Raw genomic sequence first — 17,923 nt, forward strand, 5'->3', positions numbered from 1 at the left:
TTAATTACTTGGTTTACACTTCTGTCCAAGTGTCATTGGGAGATTCTGCGCGTTCAAAGCCTTTTAAAGCAACGAAACTTCAAGGTTCCCTGGAAGAACTTTCATTCGGGGCGCTACATATAACAGTTTCACTGGAAGAGGACCCGGAGCTTTTGCATCACTTAGACGCTTCATAGATGGATTAGGCATTTCATTATAACATACTAGCTGTGCTCGCGACATTGTCCGCTTTGAATTTAGCTAAAACCTATTTTTTTTAATTTAAGTGTTTTTCTAAAATAAATGAGCTTCAGTTACTCATTATTACATCTGCTATCTGCCAGTATAACTCCCGTCAAAATCGATCAAGCCATTTCAGAAACTAGCCGGAACAAACAGACAGACAAAAATTTTAAAAATTATATTTTGATCATTTCAATTTTACAAACAGACACTATATATTTATCTGTATACAAGTATCATGGAATTCTCCGTTTTATTATTTGACAATTAAATAATATTGCCTTTGAAATATTATTAAATTAATTATTAATTATTTGATGCTCGCGTCGTAAGTGAAAAATATATTGACTCTTTACATAACACTACACAAGCTTATAATCTATGTATATTCAACAAATAAATGATTTGATTTGAAAAAAAAAATGTTAAACCAATCCACATTAGGGTAAAACTAATGTCTATAGTCCCATGCAAATGGGTTACTATTGACGATGAAAGCTTGCACAGCCACTCGTCATCATTATCGTAAGTTATAAAAAAATTATTAAACAAAAATTATAAAAAATATCGTATTGTAAAAGTCCTCGGGCGAGGTATTAAATTTTTTGCGTCTTAAATGAATTTGTCCCCGTGACGTAGACATCCCAGACACAATTGAATCCTTTTCGTAATTGATTCAGCACGGTTCCGAGAGTCAGAGATACTTTTGCGGTAGATTGTAATGTGACCATGGATTAGTTGTATCAATATGGGATTTCTGTTTCAATATTTTCGTAGCATTAATGGTTGAGAATATAACATAGTTGCTTAATTTGGTTTGTTTTAATTGTCACATTTGAAATGTTTATTGGTTTTCTTTGTTTAACCAAAGGACATTGTTTTGCGTTACGTCAAGATCTTATTTCCTTTTCCAATATCATCCGAACATTTATCCACGTGTCGTATGTTATTATCCACATAGAATCAATTACAGTGACCAGAAACTTGATAAAAACTAGAATCAGGTTGAGCTCTTCTATCTCCTTCAATTTAAACCTACAGGGGTTTTAAGATCTGAAAAGAGCTCACAACAAAGTCAGACGGATTTTTATTATTCTGTGGTCACTTTCACATCATTCTTAATACAGTAATAAAACATTTTTAATACATCTTTGTGACATAAAAATTATTCATGCTGTAAGAGAACTTTTTTTACAAAAGTTGATTTTATTAATTATTCAAAATGAAAAAAAAATTACTTGATAATTTAGAGAGAGTACATATTAGTGTATTGTTGTCCGCATTGTCCACACTGTACATAGCTATATATGTACATAGATATATTAGCTACATAGTTTATTTAATTTCATCTCATTAATTTTAATAATAAAGACTTCTTAGTTTCAATGCTTATCTCAAATATATGTCATCGTTCATATTATCTGAGGATAGTTTAGTCTATATTTTTTTTCGTAAACGAGTAAAGCTTAAACTATTTATAAGAAAAAATAAACACTATCCACGATAATTAAAATTCATGGCTACTCTGACGAAGGGTTAAGGTGCGTATAAATTCTTTGTCAGTAAGAGAATTGAATTCAGAAGATAATTTGATTGTGGTTATTTTTTAACGTAAGAATGTTTATTAAGACGGGGAGTAATTTAATTAGGTATTATCTCCGACGTTTTTAATTCGCTTTTAACTTTATTGGATTTGGAAATTACATTAAAATCTTTCAAATTAATTTAAAATACATTTTATTTAAATTTCCTTATCACATAGTACATTAAATATAAAAAAGAAAAAGCATTTTTGGGAACATTTTTTGTAAATAAATTAATTACAAATTTAATATAAAAAATATTGTCTACGAAAAGTAGTATTACAATAAAAAGTAAAAAATATCATTTAAAAAATTAAAACACAAAAAGTCTCCTTCGAGCCGGATTTGAACCAGCGACCTATGGATGTCAATGCATTAACCGTCTACAGTCCACCGCTCTACCAACTGAGCTATCGAAGGCTTGTTTGGGTTATCGAAAATATTAAATTGATACTTTTGATTGTATAATAGAGAAAGCGGTGTTCTAGATTTCTTTTAGAGCGATAAAGGTCGCGTAACATTCTGCGATATTTATAAACACTCGACGTGTGTTATGTAATATTTAAAATTCTTATGATAATGTCTACATAAAACAGTACTATTTTTTAATATATATTTTATTAATACACGTTCCCTTTGCTTTGTTTGGGGCATAGTCGTTGCTATGCGGGTGTAAATAATTTTTAATTTTTTATATTTATTGCTCTTTCTCAATTTTCCTCACATCCTTCACAAAATCTTTAATACTTCACGTTCTGATCTTTTATATGACTACTTTATTTCTTCGTAAACCTTTCCAATGGAATTAGTTCTTATTTCGCAACACATATTTACTTTATGCAGTATGATATACGGTATGATTACTATCTATACATAGATAGTTTTATTATCTGTCCCAGATAGTAAATGATTATTATGCGGATACTCTACTGGCAGAAGTTATTGGCATATTTCTGTAGAAAGAAATCATTGATTTGAGATATTCTAGATTGATCTTTATGGTAGCCTTTGCACAGCTCCGTTCAGACTAAAACATTAAAGCCCAAAACATTCTAGTCCAATGTTTTCACATTATCACCGTATTGCTATATGGATGCGAGACGTGGAAGTTCACCAAAGATATCTACGGTTCCAAGTCTTCTTTAACAACTGTCTTCGATGTATTCTCGGTATATACTGGCCTGGGAAAGAGTCCAACTCTGGAAACGCTGCGGTGAGACGCCGATCGACCAGCAGATCAAACGCGGCAAGTGGAACTGGATAGGCCATACGCTCCGAAGGGACCCTGATCACATACCGAGGCATGCTCTAGAATGGAATCCTCAAGAAAAGCGAAGACGTGGCCGCCCAAAACAAACCAGGCCGACGATCACTACAGAAGTGAAGGCGGTTGGAATGACGTGGAGCGAAGTAAAGCGCGAAACTCAAGACAGCTCGGGATGGCGACGTACTGTAGATGACCTCTGCCTCCTCTTGGGGACATAGGAATGAATGATGAGAGTGATCTATAGGTTGATGGTAAATATGTGTAAAAGCTACATCACTTGGTGATAACAAATGAGTTATTTTGAAGCATTTACACCTTATATCTATCATCCTGTATCAAGATAATAAAAAATGAATAGTAATCAACTGTAAAAGGTAAGCGAGGAGACAGATCAAGATAACTACGTCAGGCCGCAATCAGAACATCTCCGTTGGAAGTGCGTCGCATATTTCATTCCAGGCAAACCACTAAATTATCTAAATAGAGCTCCCCAATCAGGGTGGAACAGGGGACACGGATCATATAATCACTGGATCCGGACAATATTCCGTAATCCAAAATTAACGTTACATTTATTTTGTCTTCGTTTTTTCGTGTTCATTATATGTTATTTTTCTCATATTTATTTATTCAAAAATAAGTACATATAAATATATACATATAGTTTCTTGGCGAAATAATGCGCTCTTTGCAGCACATTACTATGCAGTTATATTATAAAGTATTTATGTACGTCCGCGTGGAATTTAACTTAAAAATTATTTAGCTTATTTAGTTATTTTGTTTAAGATTTTTTTAAATCGAAGTATGTTATTCCTTATTACATTAGCTACCTGGCAGTATAAATCTTGTCAAAATCGGTCCAGCCATTTTAGAAATTAGACGAAACAAACAGACAGACAAAGGTAAAAAAAAGTAACTTTGGGATATGTACCGTATGTATATTTATGTAATAATAAGTCATTATTTTAATATTACAAACAGACAGTCCAAATTTTATTTAATTGTATAGATAAAAGTTTTAATTTATTTACAACCACTACCTTGTAAGGAAAAGTGTCTCTTAAGTATTTTATTTTTCAATAAATATACAAACTTGTTAATAATTTAAAAATAGAAGAAAGTTGCTGCATTGTTAATTGAAAATGAATTCCGAGATTTTATTTACATTTAATTTTGGAATTGATTATATGTTACTTTAAAATAGTAAGTATGTTATTAATAATTGTTTTCTATGATTTTTATTTAATATAGGTGAAACTTATATCCGTTGCTAAGATTTTTTATACGCAAGAAACCTATATTCGTATTAATTTTTTTAATATTATTTGCTTGTTTATAATTTCTTTGTCTATTATACCATTTGTTTTTAAGTATTTAAATTTATTATTCTTATAATTTTAATAATTTAGGCCAATGGTAGCCCGGTACATTTTTACAAGTTTTCTTTTTCTCATATTATAAATTTTGAATATATTATTTTCTGTGTAGTAGTAGTCACTTTTATAATAGTTTGATGGGTTTAAGGTTGAAGTATTTATTTGAATATTAGTTTTTAGGGGCTCTAAAATAAAGTTGAAGTAAGCTGTGTATAATACATATTAATTTCAACATACACATTATGAAGATACAGTATGTTACAGTATTATGGTGTTGTTTTTGATGTAATTTTCAACGGCTATTAAATTAAAAACATTATCTAATAACACATAAAAGATCGAGTGTATGAAACAAAGTTATTTATAAAAGAAATACATAGATATAATATATCTAAATAAAGTACAATTAGTCGTCTTATCTTTCAAAACAGTGTCATACAGATAACTATAGATGTAAATAGAATAAGGAAAAGTAGCGGGTAATCGACGTGTACATACAAACTTACATATGTTATTATATACACATATGTGGAAACACGAGATTGTAATTATAGGCCGAATATAGCCATTAGTTTATTTGTTAAAACGCCTTTAACAAACAAAATGCAACTTCGTCCTTTTACAACTTTTTAACCTAACCTAAAGATAAAAGAATTTATTCAACATTGGAACTTTTAACAATACTATTATTGATCGTCAAATTAATTGATTATATTTTATTTTTGACTAGACTTCGCAAGGTGTTAGTTGTGGAGAAGAAGCAGGAATTTCAAAACAACACATCTTTTAATAAAGTAGAATAACATCGATTTTTACATATACACTTTATTAGATAAAGCCTAATGAAATCAAAATTATTAAGCGGCATTACGATTCATAACGATCAGGATTGTTGTCATTACAATATTCTTAATATTTTTAATATGCGATAAAATAGAGACTTTTTGCAGTCGAAAATTTAATGCAGCCAGATTTCATGGTGCCTTGTAAATACAACTATGGCTGACTTCATTTTTTTTGAGATTACTATGATTATTGTAAACCTACAAAATACAGGATTCTTGTCATTTAAATATTCGTCTATTTTATAATAAGTCAATTTACTTTTAATATGCGCTTTGGGTTCTGCAAATGTTAGTACAGTAATCTTATAAAATTAAATAAAAAAGAAAGCAAAGGTATCATAATTATTCAGCCTCATCCTATATTTATAGACATGCCTTCATTTGTAAGTATTTATAATAAGATAATAGAAATATTTTACTAATAATTAATTAAACCAAATGTATTAGATTTAAATATGCCACATCTATTCAGGAATAATAAAATTTTCGACCCGCGGCCGGATGACGCGTTCAGAGCAAAGATGGCGGGCGGAAACGCGTCGCGCCTACTGTCATGGCCGCCGGAAGTCCTCTCGCCATTTGATAAATAGTTGTTCTTCAACAGTTTTTCTCATGCAAATGAGGGGTCGGGATGACGGATGGCGTTTGTCACAATTTTCTGGGATGGATTTAATTTGGGATTGCAGTGGGGCGACTAATCTAACGCCTGACGGCGGATTGCTCGCGAATGCTGATTCGTGATTGTGCCGACACCGGCAAGTTTACGCTACCTACCTTTTGTTAACAGAAATGACATTTGCATTTTGTGTTTTGATATTTTGTACTTTCTAGATTTATTTCTGGACTTATCTTAAAGAATTCTTTTTTATTAGTAATAATCAAATTATTTTTTACGGCGCAATGCATTTATAAAAGTAGAACATTTATTAATATAGAATTCAAGTTTAGTATTGCACATAATATTAATTTTATTACTTATGTTACCATCTTACTTAACTTATGTCTTTAATAGAAATACATAATAAGATATCTTATGTAATTTTCTATATGTTTGTTTAAATATTGTTTTACCTATTTTTCTTTTTACGTGTTCTATTTTTACAATCTTAAGATAAAATTCAAGTTGTTATAAAAGTTTAAAGATGTATTTAAATGAATTCTTGTATAATGTAGGGAACACATAAATAATATACATACTTGTAGAAAAAAATGACATAAGTTATTATCATTTTATTAAAGGTATAAGTTAAGTAGACGATTCGTTAATAAAATAGTATAGTTAAAATAGTCCTTGTCGTTTGCAATCATATATAGGCCCACTGCAAGACATAGGCTTATACCAAAAACATCTATGGGTTATGCCATAATCGGTACGCTTGGCAGGCTGGTAGGCGTTTGCAATAATGTATTATGGTACGTAAAGAACACTAGTACCTATCCTCTGAACACTTGTTTGTTAACAATAACAATCCTATATAATTAATTCACAAAGTGTGAATAATAATATTGTATCCCCGGAATCGAATCAGCGACCTAGAAAATCTCAGTCCTCTACCGCTGCGCTATCATTGCTTAATAAGTTAGTTAATGTATATAGATGTAAGAAATGAAAAAAAATCAAAGTTTATTTACTTATAGATTTAAGATCTCTGCTACAATATTAGAGGTATTTACGCAATGCTTAAGCGACCATTTTGTAATTAAGACATTCAAATAAATTACTATATTCGCATAATAAATAAAGGTTTTTTTTCTAACAATCACACATATTAACGATCCTTTTTTTGTAAAATGGGTAGCCAGAGCATGTTACAGTGTGCCTGTTAGAGTTACCGTTTAAAATTTAGCTTTAACAGGCATTAACGCATTGGCACAGAGCCTTATGAGTAGCAAGCGCACAAATGCACACCTGTCCTTTGTATAGTACAACTAAATACTTCAGATACTTATAATTAATTATTATTTAGGATTTATTATCTGTGTTATATGTACTATCTCACAGTGTTTGTTAGTTATATATGATATTTGGGGGACTGTGTGACAGATTGCAATTTTTTTTAAAATCATATACCTGTAATCAAGGACTTATATTCGATATTCGTATTACAGAATGGTTTAACATTCAAAGCGAAGGTACGAATGATGCTCCTTGAAAAGTTGAATGAATCATTACAATAATCATTTGTAATATTTTATCATCATCATGTAATTCGATAGGCAATACTACAAGGAGAAGGCCTCCCTTAAATATCGCCACAATGACAAGGCTATATTCAATTAATGTTAGGCGATGTTAGCTTTTCTGGTTTTTACAACTTCGTTGAACTGAGGATAAGACAAGCTACAATAACCGGCCTTTCGCTTCGTTATATATTATACGAGGGCCAAACTGAAAGTTTTTAGAACTGGCAACTTAAAAGCATTATATTAAAAAAATAAGTTTAAATTTTGAAAATAGAACTCTTTACCAATAATATTGAGTATACATTTCATTCATTTGTCATTTGTTTTACGATTTGGCGGCAAATTGAAAATTGTCTGTGCACGTCAGAATGAATTTAAGCCGAGAAAATTTTCGTGCAATGATTTTTTATGACTTTCGATGTCATATAAGTCAACAAGAAAGTTATGATAGACTTCGATTGGCTTTTCACGATGAAGCCCCATCTCGTGCCACAGTTTACAACTGGTTTAATGAATTCAAACGTGGTCGAACTAATCTCACCGATGATTTGCGTGAGGGACGGCCTTCTACAGCGACGACTGAAGACAATATCAATGTTGTGCGGCGTATGATAGAGACTGACAAAAGAGTGACCTATCAGCAGATTCGGACAAGTCTAGGCATAGGTATGAGTCAAGTGCACAAAATCCTCCATGAACATTTAGCGGTCAGGAAGCTTTGTGCCCGCTGGATACCGCATAATTTGACCGAGGCTCAAAAACTCCGCCGTGTTGATTGGTGCCGAGAAATGATCCAAAAATTTAACGGAGGTGACTCAAATGCTGTGTTCGACATACTAACGGGTGACGAAAGCTGGATTTACTGTTATGATCCGGAAACCAAAAGACAGTCTGCTCAGTGGGTGTTTCCTTCCGAAGAGTTGCCAACTAAAGTGAAGAGAGGTCGAAGTGTTGGAAAAAGGATGGTGGCCTCGTTCTTCGGAAAGACAGGTCATTACGCGACAGTTGTCTTAGAGGATCAGAAAACGGTTAATGCAGAGTGGTACACTAACAACTGTTTGCCACTTGTCTTGGAAAAAGTTCGAGAGAAACGACCTCGCAGCAGGATCCTCCTTCATCACGACAATGCCTCGTCGCACACCGCCAGGCAAACGATCGACTATTTGGCGACCTCAGACGTGGAATTACTGGGTCACCCGCCGTATAGCCCCGACCTCGCACCCTGCGATTTTTATTTATTCCCGAAAATAAAAGAAAAACTTCGAGGAAAACATTTTATAGACGCTGAAGAAGCAGTGGCTGCGTTTCAAAACGCCGTCGAAGAGACCCCTAAGGCCGAGTGGGCAAGGTGCTTTTCTCAATGGTTCCATCGAATGCAGCGATGTATTGATGTAAATGGACGCTATTTTGAAAAGTTACAATAAAACTAATAACTTGCTAGAATGCTTAGTTTTTGATTTTCTAAGAACTTTCAGTTTGACCCTCGTATGTTATATATTATATACAAGGTGAACAGACGAACTTGTTAAAGTTGCCGAAAGACGCTGAATGCAGATCGCTTCCAGCCGGTTCCTATCTCTAAGGGAGCCTGTGTCGCTGAAAGTATATATATATATTAGGGGGACCGGAAAGTAATGTCGTTTCTGTCGACATATTTTACAGAAACAAATTTGTATACTCGATGGCAAAAGGTTGATAACGAAGGTGAATATATTATTGATTAAAAACAAATATTTATTAAAAATGTAGTCGTGTGAATTTAACTTAAGAAAGCGACATTAATTTCCGGTTTTTTAATATATAAATATAAATGTTAATAATATTGTATTCATACATGAATACATATTAGTTAAATAAAAATATTACAGATCGTTCATATATTTACGTCTGGATATATTTCTTCCTTTTTTTGGGATATATGGTTATTTACTTTACCTTCTAATATTTTTTTGGACTGTTAAAATGGTTAACCAGAAGAGAAAGCTTTCGGAATAAAATTAGCCGTTATACTTCGTATGAGAAGTTTATTATTAAAATTAAATAATATGTTATATAAATTATATAGTTTATGTTATTAACTAAGTTAGTCTACATTTAAAGAGGCGGGTGCCGACTCGTTTCTTATAGACTATTTTTTAAGCCCACATAACGTGTGCGGCGAATATTAATAATTTCTGCCGACCCCCTCGGTGTTAGGCGTGAAGATGCAAGGTGTGGTCATTCGACCAATTCGAAAGGCAAGCAGTAAAGGTTACGGGACAGATGTTTGCGGTACGGTAATGTTGCAAGTAAGGCACGCCGTTAACGTATGTAATTATTGTATCTATATTTTTTGTAAATAACATACAGGGTGGATCATTAAATTGATCTGATTTAAAAAAAATATGAAAAGTATAAAGCATTGTAAATAAATTTTATCACACCGAAGGGTTCTGTTTTTAAAAATAACACTTATTGAATTCAGGTCGCGTATTTGTGAAAACTGGACAACATCGCTCGTAGGTTAAATTACCGCTAGTAATTTCTTTGCGAGTATTGTTTTTGAGCTGGGCGATTGTCATCTGTTTACTGTCTTAAACGCGGCATTTGAGGTACTCTCAAAAAATCCAGTAACGAGAGATCTGGGTTCCGGTGAGGCCCCGGAATGTCCCCACGACTCGATGTCAGTTTCTTTCTAAACATTACATTTAAAACTGCCAAAAACTCGTTGAATGTATGAGACCTCGGCCCTTTTTAGAAGCATCTGCTATTGTATGATTCAAAATTATGAAATCGTGGTAAGAAAAACTGACGTAACATTTCTGTGTAGTGATTAGATTTTGAAATTCACACGACTTTCTGGCTCATCCTGTATTTATCGAAAAAACAAACCCATCACATTTTTATATAACCGGTTTGCTCACAATCGTTTGTTTGTTTGTGACCAGAGACTACATTCTTCGTCTTGATTATGCTCTTCCTGGAAAGCCTTGGTCGAGGATATGACGAGTTGCTTCCCCAGATATCTAAGACCTGGATTCTGAGTACTTCCGTTATTTTTAGGTACGTCACCACCTTTGCAAAATCCGACCAACGGGTTATTGATTGCCCTCATGGTCTCTTTACTATCTTTCCTACGACAACCAGCTTATCTGTACTCGTGGTTGCTTTAATCTGTACAAAGTAGTCCAGAATCCGCTTGAGGCTGTATAGGACTAAGTAAACTGTAAAGACTGTCTTAGCTGTCTTCAGCGTTCTGTATGCGTAAATGCAATCGGGCAAGCAGCCTTCGTTACACCATTACCATAATCATCAATGTAAGCCTAGCCCATAGATTTTAAATATGATCTGTTAAAAGTGGGTTACATCCAGCGTGTTTAGTTCCAGAACCTTGGGAGCCCAGTGGTCATCAAATTTGCACGCTATGTAGCCAACGAATCAACTTGCCAATTCATTGGTCGATGTCCGTTAGTTTCTTTTGTGATGAATAAAAACAAAATTAATCATATACTAGTAACAAAGTAGATTCGAATAAAGTCACTTTACAAGCTACAAACTACATATATTTTAGATTAGTAGCTGGGCGTTCAAAGTCTAAATATAAATATATGTTATTGAAACATACTGTACTACATTTTATTGCATAAACGTTACGTTATTTTAATAGATTACAAGTAAAAAAAAAACATCGTCTGAACTAACATAATGCAACTAATTATTGTCCGGTCAACAGAATTGTTTACAAAAAATTAGCACGTGCATTTTGACCTTAAGGAAGTTTATGTGACGCATCAAACTCACAGTTAGTGTCTTACCGCGCGTGAAGACACCTGGTCAAGTTTTAATGAAAGAACAAAGAAATTGGACCTTATACAATGTAAATAAAGTTCGAAATACGTTGAAATGAAAGGCAGGTGAAGAAAAACGGAAGAATTTAAAACGTTAGTCTATGAATTCATTTTGAAATATTGTGCATAGGTTTGTTTTATGTTCGTTGGTTTATAAAATGTCAGCAGATGGTGTTTATTTAGATTTTAATTAAAAAAAACACCAATCCAAGATTAAAACCAGGCATATCCTCAATATACTACCAAAGAGTCCTCAGTTTTTTTTAACATCTTTGCTTTCAGACGATAAAAGAATATACGGCGAACTTCTGAATGTACGGAAAAAGATGGTTAATGACCACCCGCTGGTCTAGTCAAGTCAATAACAGGACCCACCATTACTATTGTCTTGAAGAAAGCAAAAGATAGAATAGTATAAGAAGGTCTAGTTATAGATTCCATCAAAATCTTACAAGACTGTCATGATCTTCGGAAAAAAAGATACTACTAAGAAATGATCAATTATTTATAAGCATTTATAAAGTACAATCAGCCTATGATTACTTCTGGTATAATGGAAGAAACGGCGATAGTTTTAAGTAGTATATCAATACAAATGTAAACTTGACCCGCGAGCCCCGAGACCGATGCAGCTGTACCAGCTCTAACTTGATGCAGAATAAATACTGACTGACAGAATAATAGAGCTTTATATGTATTCTTGACGAGTTATGTAAAGGGCTATGGTCGAAGCTTCGCTGTAAAATCGGATCAAAAATGTGGAAATCCGCAGAAGAACCAAAGTCACCTATGTAGCTTAAATGATTGTTCGTCTGAAATGGCAGCGGGCAGTGGGCGGCTCTGTTGGGGCCAAAACGTTCTCAAGTGGCGATCAGGAGTCGGTAGACGTAGCATGGGTATGTCCACACGAGGTGTATCAACGGCATAATCAAGGTTAAAGAAAGTCACTAGATGCGGGGCAAGGCCCGTCATCTTTGGGGACGCCTTACAATGGACGTGTATCGGCTTACATAAGTTGTGCAATGTAATTTAAATTACATTGAAGTACCGAAATTTTTTGCATTTAATGACCCTCATTTGGGTGCGTAATACACGGAGTCCGGTCAGTTTTATTTATCAGATATGTACAATCAAAAATGATCTCTAATCTTCGGTAATTGGAAATAAAACTGTAGAGCAATCGAATGTTTGGGATAAATAAGGCGCGGTAAGTCAATACGGTAATCTGCATAATAAAAGGAATATTTAAAATATGCGAAAGCCGCGCGTGCCTCCCCTTAATTGTCGAGCATGGACGGCTATCAATTGCGAAATACGAAAAAACTGTCCACTCCATTGGGCGGCGGCGGACGAGTAAGTTGCTGGAATTTTTTAAACAGAAAACTATAGAGTCGTGCGTTCTTAAAAATAATTATCTATTATTATTTAATATTGATTGCTGAAATCTATTTGTAATAGATAACAGTAAATTTTATTATAGACGACTCAAGAATTGTAATATTATCTACTTAGGTAGATATACTATTATATTATTTTATTATATGTATTATTGAATTAAGCTTTCCCATAATAGCATCATTAAATTAAATATATATGTGAGACTGATTTTATTTAATAACTGTTTAATATGAAATTAATATTTATTATAGGACTTTTTTTTTCAAAACTTAAACAAATGAAAACGACTAAAGTATTGCTATGTGATCAGAGAAGCGACGTAAAAAATTCCCAAAAATTCTCCTTCGCTATTACTTTATTAAAATATATTAATCACATGTTTGTTGGCTTCAGAATTTTACATTCTAAATTCTTTTTTAACTGACAAAGTCATCTGTTGTTGAACTAAAAAGTATGCATACCTAAATAAATTAGATGCCAAAAGTTGTAGATAAACATTGAAATTAAAATTGAATATTGGCTTTTAAATAAAACCTATAAATATCTTGATACACTATGTAAGTATTTATAAATTATTGATAATGATTTAAATTGATAGTTTTATAATGCGTAGTCGATATAAACAATATATAATAATAATATATTTAGTGTTTTCTGACTCCATTCATCCCCTAGTCTCGGTATTAAAAGGGGTTTCCGACCGTCCAGCTTTTGTCCTATCTAAATGACCCCAAATAATAATCATCTCTATTCACTGACTGCTCCAGTTTCCCATAGCGTGAAGATACGGGCACTTTGATTTGCGACCGTATTTGAATACTGCCATCACTTTGAATTACACTTAATTAAGCATGCAATAGGAATTGCCGGACTTCGTTGTTTGCATGTTCTCTAATTAGATCCTATCTCTATTGCCCTTAATTTAGAAACGTATGGAGTTGATGACCGATGAATACGGATAATGGTAGTCGCCGCAAATATTTTGGTCGTATTTGATTATTAACTGCTGTCATGTTTGGTTCAGGTAAAATCTATGGGACCCTATGTTATTAACGTCTGGATATCACTATAAGGTTATGTATGTATTATTTGCACTGTCAAATATATATATTTACTAATTGACTGCAAAATTTTTTTTGACTTACATTTCTTTTTCTCGTTTCTGCAATATAACGATCTGCGTTACACAATACGCCATTCTTCTGGGGTAGTGTCAATTTCGAGTTTGAAGTACCATGAGGAATCAATGTTTATTCTGATTTATACCTGTCATTTGCTGTCGAATCTTGTGACCAGTGGTGACACACTATGCCGTTTCAGTCGAAATGTGTGATAATCCCTGTGACAATCCTCCAACTTTGTTGCTAATTCGTTTACGTCCTCATATATAAACTTGTTGCATGGCAGGCTAATTAAAAAAATAACTTATTGTATGAGAGATTACTTCACTAACTGAACGGGAGAACTATCTTCAGCAATTATATATATATGTATATATATATAAGAGTCACTGTTACCATCGATGCGTAAATAATAATAATAAGTTAAAACTATGGCGGGAGTGAGAGAAAGCTTATTGCGAAAAAAAGATCGGAGACAGAGTTTGTTCTTATCTCTACTCCGCGCTCTTTGGAAGAGAAGTCACACTGGTAGACGCCTAGCTGGATAAATCGTTTGATAATTGATTAGTTATCGACCACTGAATGTTAAAAATAATTACAATTCCTATCAACGGAGATTGATAGTAAAATGGTAAAAACCAGTAGTGTATTTTTCATGGCAAATCATATCTTTTTCTTCTTTTTTCAATCGGTAGATATCTATTGGAAGGCATGGGTCTGCTCGCATCTAGCGACTTTCCGTTTTAAAAACTATGTCGTCGGTCCATCTAGTGGAGAATCTACCTACACCGCATCTATTCTCGTATTCGCCACTCGAAAATCTTTCGGACCCAACAGCGATTGTTTCATGGGCGAAGTGTCCCGTCCTACAATAGATCGCCATTTCAAAAGAAAACAAACATGACAAATATAATAATACAAAACTGAACACTGAAAGTTTAAAATTATTACAAAACTAAAATCTATATATAAAAATCGAAATTGATGATAGGATAATATTTAGAAGTCTATTTTTAAGACCAAGTCATGTAATTTAAAAAAAATTCAAAATGCACTAGTGGAAAACACATATATATACATTATAAAAATAGTTTATCACTCATTTGAGATATATCGAATAGGAAGAAAACAATTCTTAAAAATGGGTTTAGCCTTTTCCGGTAATGTAAACATATAGATATAAGATAGATTTAAGTCTAAAATTATGTTAATCTACAGAGTTTATTAAGTGGTTTTCTGATCGTAACACCAGACGTGTTACGACTCAGTTATAAGTTGAAGAATATTTGTATGAAATAGGGGAGCTTAATTTGATTCTAGTTACTATTTTCGTATTCTTCTCATGTGATACAAAAGTGTCAGTGTAAATGATCCTTAGTGTTTACTAATAGGTATAACATTTGGTTTAAAACAGATATCTTCACAAATTAATAAAAATTGCATAAAATGCATTAAAATGTGTATATAAATATTTTAAAAAATTCCTAACACGACGGTTTTTTGTATTAACAGTACTAATTTATATATGTTCTTACACAATGATTTAAACATTTTCTTCATTAAAATTTCTCTCTACATGTAATTGTAGTTAAGTTATTATTTGTGAATTCATCAAGGAACGTCTAATTACAAAAAGTATGTTAAACGAAATTGCTCCTGTGTTTTTATAATATCTTTTAGAATTTATACCAATTTATTACATAAAACAGGTGAAGATATTTTTAGAAAAAAAATGATTCCGGCCAGGATCGAACTGGCGGCCTTCCGCGTGTAAAGCGGATGTGATAACCACTACACCACGGAACCAGATGCTGATGTTGCGCAAAATATTATAAATGACATTTATATATATTTATTTAGATTAATTACATGTTCCCACCTAAAGGAAAAACTTATGTGTCCATAACGAAAAAAGCATTCTGTTTGTGTAGTTTGTTCTGCTTTGAGAAATTTTTACACAAATTTCTTCATCTTAGTTGGGATTTTCATACTCGTATTAATATTTCACAAAAGACGCTAAAAATCTAACAAGTTGTAATTGTAATTAACAATAGAATATCATCAATATGTCTATAAAAATGGAGTAGGGATACTCGAATTGGTGGGTGACCTCTAGGAATCTACCAATGTGAGCCCCCTGTGTGTAACCCATATCATTGGTGGACAAGTTTAAGTAAGTTGGTAGACATTCACATAGTAATTTTAATCAATTTCCATATTTGTTAGTATGGTTGTCGACGGTGCCAAAGACCAGATCTGCTGCAGCGCATTCCGCTTGTATTATATAGAGAGAAAAAAATCTAGTCCAACTGAGTTGTTTTCGTCTTCTCTTCTCAGGCTTGAGGGGTTTATATCCGACCTGGTGGCAGATTCGTTAATAACAAAGTTATGTTTAGCTAAATAATACCACACACTTTACATTACTTGACAGCATTTTATAATCCCGGCTTACTTAAATCAGTTCTTGTGAAAGAAACCACCACGTAAATAGTACGAAAACAAGGGAGATTACAAATCCAGCACAGTACCGAGTTTTATTCAATCACGTCAAGACAATATGATACTTAGTAAGAAAATGACCTATTTTTAGCGACTTCCGCACATGCAGTGGTAGTCATGCAACAAAGTACACCGCCCGCCAGCCCGCTGATAAATGATATGCCGCAAACAATGCGAATTACACAACTGCCACCGTCAAATCACTCAACACGTGTTTCATCCCTCCACGGGGCATCTTCTGGAGTTATGTTACACCGATTAGTGCCAAACACAGACCTGTGTTGGCTGACAGGGCTGGCGGGCGGTGAACTTTGTTGCACGACTACCACTGCATGTGCGGAAGTGGCTAAATTTTGGTCCTTTTCTTACACAGGACGGACTTCTGCAAGGTAACGCCTGATTCCATTAAATAATATGATACTTAATATCTCTTTGATGTGATTTGTAACGATATACAGAGTGATGGATTATAAGTTTAAAAGTTTTAAAGAAATAAATGTATATATCTCATTTGTTAGCAAAAAGTTTCAAAGTTTTATCGCATATTTCTAAGCACTTTACAATAATGAACACTCAAAGATTTGTTTTTTTTTTCTATTTTAATACGACAGGCTTTTAACTTCTGGCCGAAAAAAGACAGATATTAAACAATAATTAATTTTAATATGTTGTGTTTATTTTCGGTATTATTTCTGAAACCATTGAAGTTTGGATACGGTGTACACCGCACGTTAACATCCTGTATATGAATCGATGTACTTATTGGGCGAATCATTAATAGAGTTCGTTTCGTCAGTAGTCAGAGATCGTAAACCTTTTATAGCGCGCGGTGCATTCGCAAGACATTCCGGCGGTGTGCGGCCTCCGTGACGTCATTATCCCGGAAATATATTTCGGAAGGTCTCAATCGAAAGCGTTCGTTTATTGTTGCTCGTAATTTTGTTATGACTTGAACTATACGTGTATTTATAGCTGTATGTTCATATAAATACAAATTATGAAATATTGTGATGAACTAAAACCGATTCTTGTGGCGTGTTTATTGTGTGATACATGAAAATGTCTGATGTAGAATGCGAAGCGAAAATTTCTCGGCGGCGACGGCTGTTATATTAAATAGTTTTATTTAGTTCGACCTGTACGGAATTTATTTGTTTATTTGGGTTAAAATTAGAAATTGAAATTTAAGCATCTTCCCGTTGTCACGTTGATCTGAAATTTGGTACACACATTTAATTTAGATGACAATACAATATAATAAAATCACAAACATTATAAATCTAAGATGGCCGCCGATACAAAATGGCGGATTACATATTTTTCCTTAACCCCCTCAATATCGGTATCAAATGAAAGGGCTACACTAGTAAAACACGATGATTATGTCAAAATTTAAAATTCAAGATGGACGCCGTTCCTATATGGCGGACTAGGTACATATTTTTCCACAACCACCACAATATGGATATCAAAAAACCGTTAAAATTAAAAGTTTATTAAATGTATTTATTTGGTTATATGCACACATGTCTGCCTCCGAAACATGCGATAAATCATGCCTTTTTTACGTAATTATTTATTTATCAAACGCACTATAT

The 17,923-nt window shown here is 33.2% G+C and overlaps 2 non-coding genes across 2 annotated transcripts; both read right to left on the bottom strand.

Moving 5' to 3' along the window:
• Positions 1-2,135: 2,135 nt before the first annotated feature.
• Positions 2,136-2,225, bottom strand: TRNAY-GUA (transfer RNA tyrosine (anticodon GUA)). Its single transcript is given in 2 exon segments — positions 2,136-2,171; positions 2,189-2,225. It is a non-coding gene; the product is annotated as a tRNA-Tyr (tRNA).
• Positions 2,226-15,559: 13,334 nt separating this feature from the next.
• Positions 15,560-15,632, bottom strand: TRNAV-UAC (transfer RNA valine (anticodon UAC)). The gene has a single exon. It is a non-coding gene; the product is annotated as a tRNA-Val (tRNA).
• Between the last annotated feature and the right edge of the window lie 2,291 nt (positions 15,633-17,923).

This window comes from Battus philenor, unplaced genomic scaffold, assembly GCF_028537555.1.
Source record: "Battus philenor isolate CCGP_79_NKW_IND1 unplaced genomic scaffold, ilBatPhil1.0.hap1 SCAF_18, whole genome shotgun sequence".
NCBI lineage: Eukaryota > Metazoa > Arthropoda > Insecta > Lepidoptera > Papilionidae > Battus > Battus philenor.